Source organism: Bufo gargarizans, unplaced genomic scaffold (genome assembly GCF_014858855.1).
Source record: "Bufo gargarizans isolate SCDJY-AF-19 unplaced genomic scaffold, ASM1485885v1 original_scaffold_956_pilon, whole genome shotgun sequence".
NCBI classification, from domain to species: Eukaryota; Metazoa; Chordata; class Amphibia; order Anura; family Bufonidae; genus Bufo; species Bufo gargarizans.
In genome coordinates, this window is record NW_025334771.1 from 36,701 (window position 1) to 51,954 (window position 15,254).

The following is a 15,254-nucleotide window of genomic DNA, read 5'->3' on the forward strand; positions in this document are numbered from 1 at the left end:
GGGGATCTGTGGGTGGCACTGTTATGGGAGGGGGATCTGTGGGTGGCACTGTTATGGGGAGGGGGATCTGTGGATGGCACTGTTATGGGGAAGGGGATCTGTGGATGGCACTGTTATGGGGAGGGGGATCTGTGGGTGGCACTGTTATGGGAGGGGGATCTGTGGATGGCACTGTTATGGGGAAGGGGATCTGTGGATGGCACTGTTATGGGGAGGGGGATCTGTGGATGGCACTGTTAGGGGGAAGGGGATCTGTGGATGGCACTGTTATGGGGAGGGGGATCTGTGGGTGGCACTGTTATGGGAGGGGGATCTGTGGGTGGCACTGTTATGGGGAGGGGGATCTGTGGATGGCACTGTTATGGGGAAGGGGATCTGTGGATGGCACTGTTATGGGGAGGGGGATCTGTGGGTGGCACTGTTATGGGAGGGGGATCTGTGGGTGGCACTGTTATGGGGAGGGGGATCTGTGGATGGCACTGTTATGGGGGAGATCTGTGGATGACACAATATAGCATAAGATGCTATATAGTGTCATCCCTAGATCCCCCTATAACAGTGTGTTATCCACAGATCCCCCATAAGTGTGTCCTCCACAGATGCCCCCATAACAGTGTGTACTCCACAGATGCCCCCATAACAGTGTGTCCTCCACAGATGCCCCCATAACAGTGTGTCCTCCACAGATCCCCCATAAGTGTGTCATCCACAGATCCCCCATAACAGTGTCATCCACAATTTGTTTTAATATATGGCCTTTGAACAAGAATTTTCAAGTAAAATCATCTTTTTGGTAATTTTGGTGTTTTTCCCAATTAATCGATGAAATTATCGCCAACTAATCTATTATTCAAATAATTGTTAGCTGCAGCCCTAGTGTCAAGTCTTATCTAATGTAACCAGCTCTGTGCCAGGCCTGGGGTTCATGCTCGCCCGCTGGATGCTAGAAGCAGTGTCGTGGTACCGTGGCACTGTGTTTGGTACAATTCCCTCTGTGTTTCCTCCACATTACATAATGAGTAATCAGCAGAGACCCGGTAAGCTCCCAGTCTCCATACAAAGATTGTACAACACTTCTTGAGTCATAGAGCCATCTGCTCTGACTTTTGTCAGGATGAGTAACGGCACAGCCATGTGTAGACGCCAGTGCTTGCCACTGCTTACCATGGGTATAAACACTCTCTGCAGTCATATGTCGGTGAGATCTCTTCTCTGGCTGTGTCCCATAATCATTAACAGTGGAGACGTAAGAGAGGCTAAATGGATGTTATCTGTGTGGCTGATAACGGTCATTAGTCTGACCTGTCCCCAGTTCCACCAGTGTCCCTATCTACATACTTGTCAGTAATGGAGTATATAAGAAAGTTAATTGCAATGACTCTTCATGTGATAAATGGTTCCAGCTGTGGAAAGTAGCAGACTACAAGTGACAGTTTACCACTGGTAGAAAACATTTCTGCTTAGACAATTTAGACATGATGCCTGATGTACCTTCAAAGTAATGGCTGAGGGTTGATGAGGGTTCTTGGTTTCTGTATCACTAGGCTGATGGCCTCCTCATTAGGGCCTCAGAACATTGATTGCAAAATTGTGGGCCTCTTGTGTGGCCTTTCTTTTGGGGATTCTACATTGCCCTGCCCAGTCCAACAAAGGCCATCTTTCCAATAAATGGTCATCTACAGAAATTTTGGAAGATGACATAAGCTGGGGAGATCCACTACAATGTCTTAAGTTGGACATAGACTCATGATGTTCTCTCAATGGTAGCCCACGTCTAGTCATCTAAAGCTGTCCATGCATAGTAGATCAATGTTGACCAAGCCCGTTAATGTTACCACAGAAACTTGCCGACCTTCTTATGTGTATGGGGGGAGTCCCAACTTTCACCCTGTGGCAGATGTTGTTGGGGTGAGGGGGAGGAGGGTGCTGTTGGATTTCAACATGCTCAATCTGTTTGTTGTATATGAGCTCCTGCCAGTGGTGTCAAGTAGCAGTTACCTCATCCCTACCTATTCAGAACACATTTATGCCCAGCTAAGCTTCCATGTGTATGACGGAGGACTGGAGGAATGGATGTCGTTGTCCAGCCTAAGTAATCTTTTCCATGGGCACGTTTCTGCCTGATATCGCCATGATCTAGCAAGCCGATCTTTGCTCGTCTAAGAGTTATCATGTGGGCATTGGACAGAATAACCTTTATGTCAACATCAAAGATCTGGTCAGCCGGCAAAAAAGTGTTGATCAGTGGACCTTTTACATGGACCAATGATCAAGAAGAATCGTTCCTTCTAGCCAAACATTGGCTGGGATCAGCTTATGTTGTATATGTGGTGGCAGCTTCATCTCCTGTTTGAATTGTTTCTCTTGGCTGAAAGGGTTAATATTGGAACTGCGTAAAGGTTCCTCATTGGAGAAGACTGTGTCGTCTCTGAAATCGATGTTTTCCACCTTCGTTTGTAATTACGTTCTGATGCTTTCCTGACCATGAAAGCTGAAGACCCTAGGTCAAGCATTACTTTCCTGCCTCCTCGTTTCTGTTGACGCTGGTGTGAGACCTTTTAAAGGTTCATGGCCCGTGTCTAATAACGTGTGACACTGTCCATATTTAGTGCGTTTCATGGTGTCCCCAGCTCAGGAATATTCGGCATCGTGCTTGTGGGCTGCTTTTTGATGCCAATTAAACCATATCTCCACATACTTGCCTCTCGCCTTGGAAACCCCATGGTGATTTGTAACTCAGCTGACTCTATGTTTGTTTCTTCTCTTCCAGATATTCCTTGTGGACATTTTTTGTTTCCCTTGAATGATGAGCAAAGATCTTGGGACGAAGCTCCAGGTAAACTATCGAACCATCTCACATTAGTAATGACTCTTGTGTCTTTGTAAGTTGCCTACGAGAAGCAGGTGTATTGGAAAGGGAATCATTAGGACTTGTTGTATGTACTCCTACAGACGTGGACAAAATTGTTGGTACCCTTTGGTCAATGAAAGAAAAAGTCACAATGGTCACAGAAATAACTTTAATCTGACAAAAGTAATAATAAATTAAAATTCTATAAATGTTAACCAATGAAAGTCAGACATTGTTTTTCAACCATGCTTCAACAGAATTATGTAAAAAAATAAACTCATGAAACAGGCATGGACAAAAATGATGGTACCCCTAGAAAACACAGAACATAATGTGACCAAAGGGACATGTTAATTCAAGGTGTGTCCACTAATTAGCATCACAGGTGTCTACAACCTTGTAATCAGCCATTGGGCCTATATATATGGCTCCAGGTAATCACTGTGTTGTTTGGTGATATGGTGTGTACCACACTCGACATGGACCAGAGGAAGCAAAGGAAAGAGCTGTCTCAAGAGATCAGAAAGAAAATTATAGACAAGCATGTTAAAGGTAAAGGCTATAAGACCATCTCCAAGCAACTAGATGTTCCTGTGAGTACAGTTGCACATATTATTCATAAGTTTAAGATCCATGGGACTGTAGCCAACCTCCCTGGACGTGGCCGCAGGAGGAAAATTGATGACAAATCTAAGAGACGGATAATCCGAATGGTAACAAAAGAGCCTAGAAAGACTTCTAAAGAGATTCAAGGTGAACTTCATGCTCATGGAACATCAGTGTCAGATCGCACCATCCGTCGTTGTTTGAGCCAAAGTGGACTACATGGGAGACGACCAAGGAGGACACCATTGTTGAAAACGAATCATAAAAAAGCAAGACTGGAATATGCCAAACTACATGTTGACAAGCCACAAAGCTTCTGGGAGAATGTCCTGTGGACAGATGAGACAAAAATCGAAGTTTTTGCCAAGGCACATCAGCTGTATGTTCACAGACGAAAAAATGAAGCATATCAAGAAAAGAACACTGTCCCTACTGTGAAACATGGAGGAGGCTCTGTTATGTTCTGGGGCTGCTTTGCTGCGTCTGGCACAGGGTGTCTTGAATCTGTGCAGGGTACAATGAAATCTCAAGACTATCAAGGAATTCTAGAGAGAAATGTACTAGCCAGTGTCAGAAAGCTTGGTCTCAGTCGCAGGTCATGGGTCTTGCAACAGGACAATGACCCAAAACACACCGCTAAAAACACCCAAGAATGGCTAAGAGGAAAAAATTGGACTATTCTAAAGTGGCCTTCTATGAGCCCTGACCTCAATCCTATTGAGCATCTTTGGAAGGAGCTGAAACATGCAGTCTGGAAAAGGCACCCTTCAAACCGGACACAACTGGAGCAGTTTGCTCATGAGGAGTGGGCCAAAATACCTGCTGAGAGGTGCAGATGTCTCATTGACAGTTACAGGAAGCGTTTGATTGCAGTGATTGCCTCAAAAGGTTGCGCAACAAAATATTAAGTTAGGGGTACCATCATTTTTGTCCATGCCTGTTTCATGAGTTTATTTTTTTACATAATTCTGTTGAAGCATGGTTGAAAAACAATGTCTGACTTTCATTGGTTAACATTTATAGAATTTTAATTTATTATTACTTTTGTCAGATTAAAGTTATTTCTGTGACCATTGTGACTTTTTCTTTCATTGACCAAAGGGTACCAACAATTTTGTCCACGTCTGTATGAGCAAACGTTTGACAAAAATGTGGCTGATGACACTACAAGCTCGCTTGGATTCTCCAAGGTCTAGAAGAGGTGGTGGCGACATCTGTCCTGTTCAGTCACTGGTAGCTGTAACCTTTTGGACATGGACACATGTCCCAACCATTTTTAAATGCAATAGGAATGTTCAGTTGCTCATTGACCATAACGGTAGGTTCCCACACTGCAGTGTGGTGGGTCAAGATAGGAACCCAGCCGGAAAACTTCCTTCGACAATAGTCATTGATCTTTCTTAAAGGGATTGTCTCATCTGAGACGGTGGCAAATTGCTATGTCAGATAGGTGCGGGTTCCACCTCCTCTTAGATGTGACACCACCTTTTAAAGGGGTTATCCGACCCCTATAATGCCTCCCCAAATGTCCGGGCCCCTTACACAGATTGTACTTGCCTAGCTCCCCGACACCTGCCTTGCTTCTGATGCCCGCACGGCCGCCACTGCATCTGCCTGTCACATGGATGAAAACATCCAGTGGAGGGGGACTAGCCTCCTCAGCATCGCGGGTGACGCTAGGGAGACTCGTTCTCCATGCAGACTGCTATTGGCTTCCATTATTTACATCCACGCGACGGGGAGATGCAGCGGCGGCCGTGTGGGCTCAGGAGCGACGCGGGTCCCGGGTAGCGAGGTAAGTACGATCTGTGTGAGGGGCCCAGGCATTTGGGGAGGCATTATAGGGGTTGGATAACCACTTTAATTGATCAAAAAAGTTGAATGTGGGCAACCTAGCAGAATTTAAAGGGGTTGTCCACGATTGACTTTTTTCCTTAAATTACTAAATAGACCTGTGAAGGTAAGCATACTTAGCTTCTCCCAGATGCTTCTTTCTGGCTCCAGGGGTTCACTGCACTTAATGCTGTATGAAGGCACATCACTGCTGAGACCAGTGGTTGGCAGCAGTGGCCCATGTGACCCCGTCCATGCTAGAAATTTACATGCAGGTAGCATAGTGCACTGAAGTTAGCTCAAGTCATTTGTGGTCTAATGTTGAGGAGATAGAAGGGTTGATCATGTTGTATTTGCTTGTGCCCAATCCTTTTGTTCTCAAGGTGGTAAGACACCACGAGAGGTGTCTGGCAGTGGCTTTAGCCCTCTCCCATTCTCAACATGATTGGGTGAATCGGGAGAGATAGCTGTAGGCCAAACGAGCGTTTGGACAAAATTTCTCTCATAGATGGACAGCTTAGTAAATTCTATGGCGACCACTCTTGCTTGTGGTAGATACCCCATTAGTGATAATCTAACTACTGCAGGTGTAGGAGCCAGTTTATCCACTCTAGAAGCTGATTTTGATTTTACTGGCCATGAAATAGGAACGTCTTGGCCTTTTGTGGAGAAGAACCTAAAGAACCATACACTAGCCATGGAGAAGCCATCATCGCTTGGTGCATCTTTGTGGAAAAGTCGTATCCCCAATCTCCATAGTGGTGGTGAAAACATCTTGTGTCTGTTTGATCTCACAAAGCCAGGGGTGCAAATACTTTTGCAGTGAGGGACTATCTGCTGGTTGTGTGTCTTATTGGTCAGCTATTGGCTAATGTATTCTGGGGGCAGTGCAGAACTGTGAGGAACATGGGGAGTAAGCTTAGTCGTGTGACTTTGAGGGTGGGCAGACTAATGGAGAAACTGGCAATGACAAACCTCGGCTCTGCTGCATCTGCAATGTAATGGAGTTACTACCTGAGCGATTTTCTAATCTGTAATGAAGATTATCTTTAATCCATTTGTAGCCAAAATACAGAGACAATGCGAAAATACTGCACAGGACGAGGCAGGCCATGAGAAGGGGTGAGGAGGTGATGGGGGCAACAAGCACCCTGGTCCACCTGTACAACGATGGCAGGGGGCAAAGGCCTAACTTCAGTGTCCTGGACCCGTATCCAGAGCTTGAAACGAAGACCCCAATTTTTTTATTAAGGAACATTTGGGCCCCTTGAGGATCCAGGATCAAATGGTACCCTTGTTGCACCCTTTTATCCTTTTTGGGATGCTGGGGGTTGTAGTCCTCCGACCGTATTGGTTGCAGGATTTGGCTGCTCTGACTACAGCTATAGTAAAGGAGATTTTCACCTTTTTTTTTTTTCACTCCCCTTCCTCCCCTCTTTACCGTCTGGCCCAATTACATCAATCCGAGGCTCGTGTGGATTATTCCTCAACCAGAACATTACGTTCTCTTCCACATGTGCCTCCCCACGTCCATAACAGCGCCAGCCCCACAACAGCTGAGATCCCCCTCCTCCTCCTCCTTCCCTCATCCACCAAATGAATCCGTTCCCCGGCCCTTCCTACACATTGCTCTCTTTGTGGCGGCGCCTGCTGCACGCTTCGATCCATACTCCATGCAGAGGCAGTCGCTGTACCCCTACCTGCACATAGGGAGTGCAGTGCATTTGGGGTTTTGCTGAGCCCAGCGGCTGTTTTGACTTGGAGTAGAGCGGTCACACCAGGACATCTATCTAGGTCTGCAGACAGAGCAGCATAGACGATTTATGTGCTGCTCCTTCATGCTACGGTGCTGCGCTGCCCCTCCGGGGGCTGAGGATGAATAACGTAGTCCATTTGGGGGTACAACATGGCGCACATTGATTTAATTTCTGTGCAGATCACACATACATACCTCAGCTTCTTTGCATTCATTACATTACGACACCAAGGTGGTGAGAGTAACCTGCAAATCAATTAGGGGAAAATGAGTTAGAAAGATGGCAACGAGATCCAGGCCCTTCCTGACTGCCCCGCAATAGTGAGGTGTGCTAAACAGACTCCAAAATAGGTAATGTGGGGTATGCTTCCTCCAAAACACATTACTTATCCTGTACTGATCCTGAGTTACATCCTGTAATATACTCCAGAGCTGCACTCACTATTCTGCTGGTGCAGTCACTGTGTACATACATTACTTATCCTGTACTGATCCTGAGTTACATCCTGTATTATACTCCAGAGCTGCACTCACTATTCTGCTGGTGCAGTCACTGTGTACATACATTACTTATCCTGTACTGATCCTGAGTTACATCCTGTATTATACTCCGGAGCTGCACTCACTATTCTGCTGGTGCAGTCACTGTGTACATACATTACTTATCCTGTACTGATCCTGAGTTACATCCTGTATTATACTCCAGAGCTGCACTCACTATTCTGCTGGTGCAGTCACTGTGTACATACATTACTTATCCTGTACTGATCCTGAGTTACATCCTGTATTATACTCCAGAGCTGCACTCACTATTCTGCTGGTGCAGTCACTGTGTACATACATTACTTATCCTGTACTGATCCTGAGTTACATCCTGTATTATACTCCAGAGCTGCACTCACTATTCTGCCGGTGCAGTCACTGTGTACATACATTACTTATCCTGTACTGATCCTGAGTTACATCCTGTATTATACTCCAGAGCTGCACTCACTGTGTACATACATTACTTATCCTGTACTGATCCTGAGTTACATCCTGTATTATACTCCAGAGCTGCACTCACTATTCTGCTGGTGCAGTCACTGTGTACATACATTACTTATCCTGTACTGATCCTGAGTTACATCATGTATTATACTCCAGAGCTGCACTCACTATTCTGCTGGTGGAGTCACTGTGTACATACATTACTTATCCTGTACTGGTCCTGAGTCACATCATGTATTATACTCCAGAGCTGCACTCACTATTCTGCTGGTGCAGTCACTGTGTACATACATTACTTATCCTGTACTGATCCTGAGTTACATCATGTATTATACTCCAGAGCTGCACTCACTATTCTGCTGGTGCAGTCACTGTGTACATACATTACTTATCCTGTACTGATCCTGAGTTACATCCTGTATTATACTCCGGAGCTGCACTCACTATTCTGCTGATGCAGTCACTGTGCACATACATTACTTATCCTGTACTGATCCTGAGTAACATCCTGTATTATACTCCAGAGCTGCACTCACTATTCTGCTGGTGCAGTCACTGTGTACATACATTACTTATCCTGTACTGATCCTGAGTAACATCCTGTATTATACTCCAGAGCTGCACTCACTATACTGCTGGTGCAGTCACTGTGTACATACATTACTTATCCTGTACTGATCCTGAGTTACATCCTGTATTATACTCCAGAGCTGCACTCACTATTCTGCTGGTGCAGTCACTGTGTACATACATTACTTATCCTGTAGTGATCCTGAGTTACATCATGTATTATACTCCAGAGCTGCACTCACTATTCTGCTGGTGCAGTCACTGTGTACATACATTACTTATCCTGTACTGATCCTGAGTTACATCATGTATTATACTCCAGAGCTGCACTCACTAGTCTGCTGGTGGAGTCACTGTGTACATACATTACTTATCCTGTACTGATCCTGAGTTACATCCTGTATTATACTCCAGAGCTGCACTCACTATTCTGCTGGTGGAGTCACTGTGTACATACATTACTTATCCTGTACTGATCCTGAGTTACATCCTGTATTATACTCCAGAGCTGCACTCACTATTCTGCTGGTGCAGTCACTGTGTACATTACATTACTTATCCTGTACTGATCCTGAGTTACATCCTGTATTATACTCCAGAGCTGCACTCACTATTCTGCTGGCTTCAATGCGTAGATCCTACAGCGTTCTCTGCTTTTGTGTGATGTGTATCCCAGGTCCTGTGCAGTATCCTGCCCCTCGTTCTCCTACAGCAGGCATGCTCTACCTGCGGCCCTCCAGCTGTTGCAAAACTGTAACTCCCAGCATGCCCGAACAGCCTACAGCTATCAGCCTATAGCAGGGCATTGTGGGAGTTGTAGTTTTACAACTGCTGGAGGGCCGCAGGTTGAGCATGGCTGTCCTACAGATTGGTTAGTCTCTCTACCTTTGAGGCTGTAGATCAGGGAGGGAAAGACGATATGAGAGGTGAATCGGATCCCTGGTCCCTACAGCGCAGAGCTTGCAGCCTGACACGCGCACACAATACATACTGCTCAGCCGCGAACAATAGAGGCTCAGTCCGCTCCGAGGGCTGGAAATGAAATCCTCTCGTGGCTTCCGTTCAAGGAAAATGAGAGAAGAAAATGACATTGTGGTGAGGAGATACAGTGTGTCTACCTAGTGCATCGCAACGTGAGGCCTTTGCCGTGACTTGTGCCCCCACCTTAAAGGGTCCATTCACACGTCCGTAAGTGTTTTACGGATCCGCAAAACACGGACAACTGCAATGTGCGATCCGCAATTTGCGGACCGCACCTCACAGACACTATAATAGAAAATGCCTTTTCTGGTCCGCAATTGCGAACAAGAATAGGCCATGTTCTATTTTTTTTCAGGAACAGAATTGCGGATCCCGAAAATGCGGATGTGGATACCGGAAATGCGGATTCGCATCCATTCCAGCCCTATTGAAAGTAAATTGGTCTGCAAATTGCAGGACCCAAATTACGGACGTGTGAATGGACCCTAAAGGGGCAGTCAACCTGAAGTCAGTGTTGTCTCTATTGTTCTCTGGTATCAGCCGTTGCATCCTGTGGAAAGGACTACAACCTCCACCATCATCAGTACATTAGGTCACAGACTCCAGGGTCAGGGTGGATGTAGCCAGCAGTTGAACAAGCGGTGGACTCTAAGTAGCTGCTGACTTTAGGTTTGATGGCCCTTTTTAAGGAGATCATTTTGATGATCCTTCCTGTGCTGGGAGTTGTAGTTATGTTATGTTTTTAATTTTTTACCCCCTTTAGTCACTGTTTTGGTAGGTCAGTAAACAAAGAGACTTCTACAGTCTGTATAGACGAGCGGTGACGATCGAAAGCGAGCAGGGAAACCATAGACGCCGCTTTTACTGACAATAATTTGAATGTGATGTGAAGAAACACTGATGTGGTTTCATGTGGGAGATGGGGTGACAGGCTCGATCACGTCTCGTACTTCTGAGGCTCCTCAGCTTTTTTTATTATTCCTGGACTGCATTCACTAGGACTGTCTTAAGGCATGGGTCACACATGGCAGGAGGCCACAAAACTGCACCAAAATCTAATAGTTAAGAAATGTCCCTCAAACTACTCCTATGGTAAGCCACATTGTGATACTATTATTGTCATGGTGGCTCTTCATCTCATTTTTCACACGTGGAGCCAGTGCTGACCATCACGCCTGAAAGTCACGTGAGTAGGAGGACTCGCTTGGACTTGGAAAGGACATAAATGCCTGTGGTAACGTTGATGATGATTGACTATTGCAGTTCACTTTTGTTGGACTCCATCTGATGGAGGTGGTGTCCATGCAACTCGTTTCATATGTGTTGACTTGATATCACGCATTTTGGGTGGTAAATTGAATTGTCTCAATCTAGTGATTCTGTAGTAAGTATTGTAGGATAGGGAAGGGGTTAACCTCATCCACTATGCACACAGTGCCCCCTCTGTGTCTAATCACCATCTTTAACACCTACAGCCAGTCCCTTGACTGAGTCTGAGGCCTTATCAGATCCTATCTGCAGCACTGGCCAATGTACAGTCCATCAGGACAGCAAGTGGCTGTTTACATATGATGACCTCCAGACACTCCGTGTGTGGGGCACAATCTAAATGGTCCCCTTTCCACCCCACCATAGTGATAAATAAGGGAAAGGATTAGATAACCTTAATCTCCCTAATTCCACCTAGTCTGATTTGAGAATTTCCCGTTGTGGGGGAGAAAACCTCATCCACTTTGTGAAGATTTCATTTGTAGGCTTAATTCTGAAGACCTACGTAGACCCTAATGTTAATTTTAGCCAACTGTGTGGTGAAATATTCATATTGAACGTCAGTCAGCTTGATATTTTGGCCTAGTAGGTTGACCAGTGAGGTGATTATCTTTATGGTTAATGGATATTATGGATGAGTGCTTTACAGGTCCAGTCATCTTGCGCACCAGGGTCTACTTTATCAGCCAACTCAATCTGAAATGTAGTTGGAAGAATTGCCATGACCGTCCATGAGACCGGAGACCTTCTTCCTAACTCTGTGGTCAGTTTATGGAAGTAGAGGCTGCTTCTATATTTTCTCTGCCAGAATTCTTCATGTTAGTAGATGGTCTCCAAATTGTTCAGCAAATAGACAAACTCTGCTCCTTCTCTCCTCCGACTTCATCTGTCAGGGGAAAGTCGGGAGCTTCCCGTAGACATTAGATTGTTGGCCAGTCCACCAGAGCAGGTTTGGCCAATAATTCTGTCAATAATGGCAGCCTTTAATTCTTGGGTATGATTCGTCTATTGCAGAAGACACGGTCATAGGCTTTATGACCCTACATCAGATATATTCTTGGCTTCCCTGACTAATCATAGGAATAATTTTTCAGTATCTGAAGGTACAAAAAATAATTATAGCCCCCCCTATTATCCTTCTCGGTAATCTATCACACAGTTACATGGTTGTCTGCTCGGTAGAAAGTGTATTCTGTAACGTTTAGTGGCACGAGGCAATAGTAAGATAATCCATCACCGGCGCACCTTCAAAGCCGATCATAACAGATGAGCCCCCCCCCTGCCCTCATCAACATGACTGCAAGTGACAATGTAGACAGCTGAAGGAGAGCATGAGCCACCAGGCAAGGCCCATAAAATCACCTCCAGACACAAGATCCCCAGCAATTTCCTTCTCCTTACTCCACATTCTTAGAATTAACATCCCTTTCAATTTATTTTCTCTCAAATAGTGTCCTGTTTCTGGAAAATATGGGCCCATACATTGCAAGGGGTCATCACCCAGCTTTCTTGGAGTCCTGAAGGGTAAATGAAATGAAACCAGCATAGGCATCACTGCAAAAAAATATAAAAGATAGACCTGAATAGAATTCCTGAGAGAATGCTGATTTCAATTGTATTTTTATTTTTGTAAACTTTCATTGGAAAAATATGCCCGCGTGCTTTTATGGAGGTCAGATTTTTGCCAGCTTGTCCGAAGAGCTTACAATGTTGTTGTACCATGTGACTGATCATCCCTCCTGCCTCTCATTACTGTGTCATTCCCACCAAGGCCAGAGGTGCAAGATTTCCAAAAACATCCTGTTGGGTTAATTAGCTGCAGGCTACATTGGCCTTAGTCTATTGCAATGGAAGGTATTGAACTATAGAAGTGGAGACAGCCTTGCTTTGGACAGGGACCAAATCACCCCCCCCGTCACCTCAGTGCCCAAATTTGGCGTCTCATAAAAATTTAGAATTTTTGCTTTTTTTGCAGAACTTCTGCTACTGGGGAGGAGGGGAGGGACCAGTTAAAGTCACATTGGAAAGGAAATCAACTCAGCGGCTTTCTTTTCAACAGCTGTTTTTAAGGCAGGAGGCATCCCCTTCCCTCCCCCTCAAACCATACCCTCCTCTCACACTCACACACATACAGGCAGCCCCCCTCCCCTCCTTACATCTGTCACTGCCCTTTACCCGCTGACGGCAGAGGTCCTCTCTGTCACTCAGGACAGGCTGTGTGAGTGTGTGTGGTGGGGGGGCACCTTCCACACTGTTTAGTGACAAACTGGGGACACTTCTTCTTCACCGGTCCTGGAGGCTTCGAGAGACTGAGACCGAGAGGCCACTTCTTCTTCTTCTCCTCCTCGATCTCCGCACTCCCCCTTCTTGCTCCAGTCTCCGGGGCCACTTCCCGAAGGAAGAAGGCCAGGAAAGACAGTCATCGTGGCTCCCTGCTTGTAAGTACGTCCTGCCTTTTTTCTTTTTTTTTTTTTTTTCCTCCTCTACAGCCAGCACAATCTGCAGGCTTAAGGGTCTCGTCATTAGCACGAGCTGAAAAGATTGTACACGCGCTCCTTATAAGGCTTGGCTTATGGTATACACTTCAGGAGCCTAATCTCGTCGGCAAGGCCTCTCGGTTTATACCCTCCGGGGTCACCCGGCTTTGACTTAGAGCGAGTTTTCCGGCACTTCAAGGTGGTGGTGGGGGTTGACGAGGGAAGACAGGCCAGGAAGAGGCCAGGAAACACAGCGTCTTGTTTATACTCCTCAAGAACCATGTTTCCTTGTTGTACAGGAGATCATATCCTGGACCCAACTTCCCGAATGCTAGAAACTGTAACCTCCCCCCACCACCATCATCACTACCACCGCCATCCGACATAGAGTTACATATGGTTGTCATTAACTGTACCGGGCCAAACCTAATTCAAGAAACTACCCCATATGGGTAAGAGCGGTGGCTCATGCATAGTCCCTATGACCCAAAACACTTCATGGCTTCCCCTGTTATGTAGACAGTGCCAATATATTCAGTAGCGAGTGCATCGGTCCCTTTTCCTCTTTGCGTCTTATTATCTAGCTCCAACAGACCCCTCTTGTGAAGGGACCACTCTGCTGCTGAGCATGGGTTTTGCGATTTAATTTGTACACATCTCCACACGTGGTTTGGTTGCTCAACCTGTGTGACATCCAGGCAAGTGAAACCTGGATGTAGGAGGTGAGGTGTTAACGCACGTTGGATCATCAAAGGCGATGTGCTTAGGCGCAGGTAGGCAAGCGGTTTTGTCGAAGTGTAAAGATGTTTAAATATTTTCCATTCGGACAAAAGAGGAAATTGGATGTATGGATCGACTGGCAGCTCTAGTTTCCATCATCTCAGTCTCTTCTTTGACTACAGACAGCCTCACGTAAAAAATTTTTGGGCCTACTGAAGTAGTGTTAGATCACAAAACATCTTATTTCGTAAGCAGAAAATGCAGCGTCCAGAATCCCGAATCGTAATTGGCTGGATTCTGAAATCCAAAAATGAGATCTGTTCCGTTAAGTCGTAGTGGAACTGAGCAGGCAGTGGAATCTATATTTTATTCTGTGACCATCTAAGTGGATATCATGTTCTTCTTTGACTAAATTTCCACGCAATAACCAAAAAGATTTCACAGAATTATGTCTATGTTTTTGTGCATTTTTGTAAAACTCTACCCAAAACCACAGTGAATACAGTGATATTCCAGGCCCACGTTTTCAGAAGGAACATGCAAATTTTTTAGAAGTTGTTTTTTTTTTTTTTTTTTTTGACACCCTCTGTTGATGGGGAGGGGGGTGCACATCTGTCTATGTCCATGATTTACTTAATGCTATACTTTTACGGGGATAATCTTCAGTTTAACGAGCAGCACATGGAGGTATGAGGTCATACAGAGCTCACGCATGTTACAGATATGTGACACGTGTGGTCATAGGTCATTAGATAGCTTGTTTGCCCAGTCCGTTTCACAAATAGGATAATGAAAGCAAGTGTCTGATTGGTTACAAAGTTGGCAACATTGCTGCGGACGAGCGATTCTATATGTGAATCCACAAAATATTATTCGCTCATTTAGTGAGGTTTTTTTTGTGGAAAAAATGTTAATATTACAAAAACAAACAAAGCATAATATGGACAATTGTTACCAGAGTATTTCACCATAGTAATGGCATTTTTTATGGTTCTTTGTGGTTTAATGCTGACAGGATACTGAAACTGTGTGTGTGTCATGTACCATGTGTGTCTTCTGGACAGTTTGGTGTCCCAAACTTGTATCTCAAGTAGCATTACCATGGTTCTGGGAGCCCTGTGTGGGTCACAGTCCCAACTCACAAGACAATTTTCAGTGCTCGTAACGGTATACACCCTTCTAGTATATACAGGGAACTTGT

The 15,254-nt window shown here is 45.3% G+C and overlaps 1 protein-coding gene across 8 annotated transcripts in view; it reads left to right on the forward strand.

The window, feature by feature from the left end:
* The first annotated feature begins 2,768 nt into the window (after positions 1-2,768).
* LOC122924259 (myocyte-specific enhancer factor 2D homolog) overlaps positions 2,769-15,254 on the forward strand; it is a 74,909-nt gene continuing 62,423 nt past the window's right edge. For 6 of the 8 annotated variants that reach the window (XM_044275195.1, XM_044275188.1, XM_044275191.1 and 3 more), the window contains exon 1: positions 2,769-2,836. The gene's annotated coding sequence lies outside the window, so the exon portion shown is untranslated. Of the gene's footprint in view, positions 2,837-12,979; positions 13,299-15,254 lie in introns of those variants that run through there. The other 2 variants (XM_044275190.1, XM_044275189.1) reach the window with 2 other exon arrangements.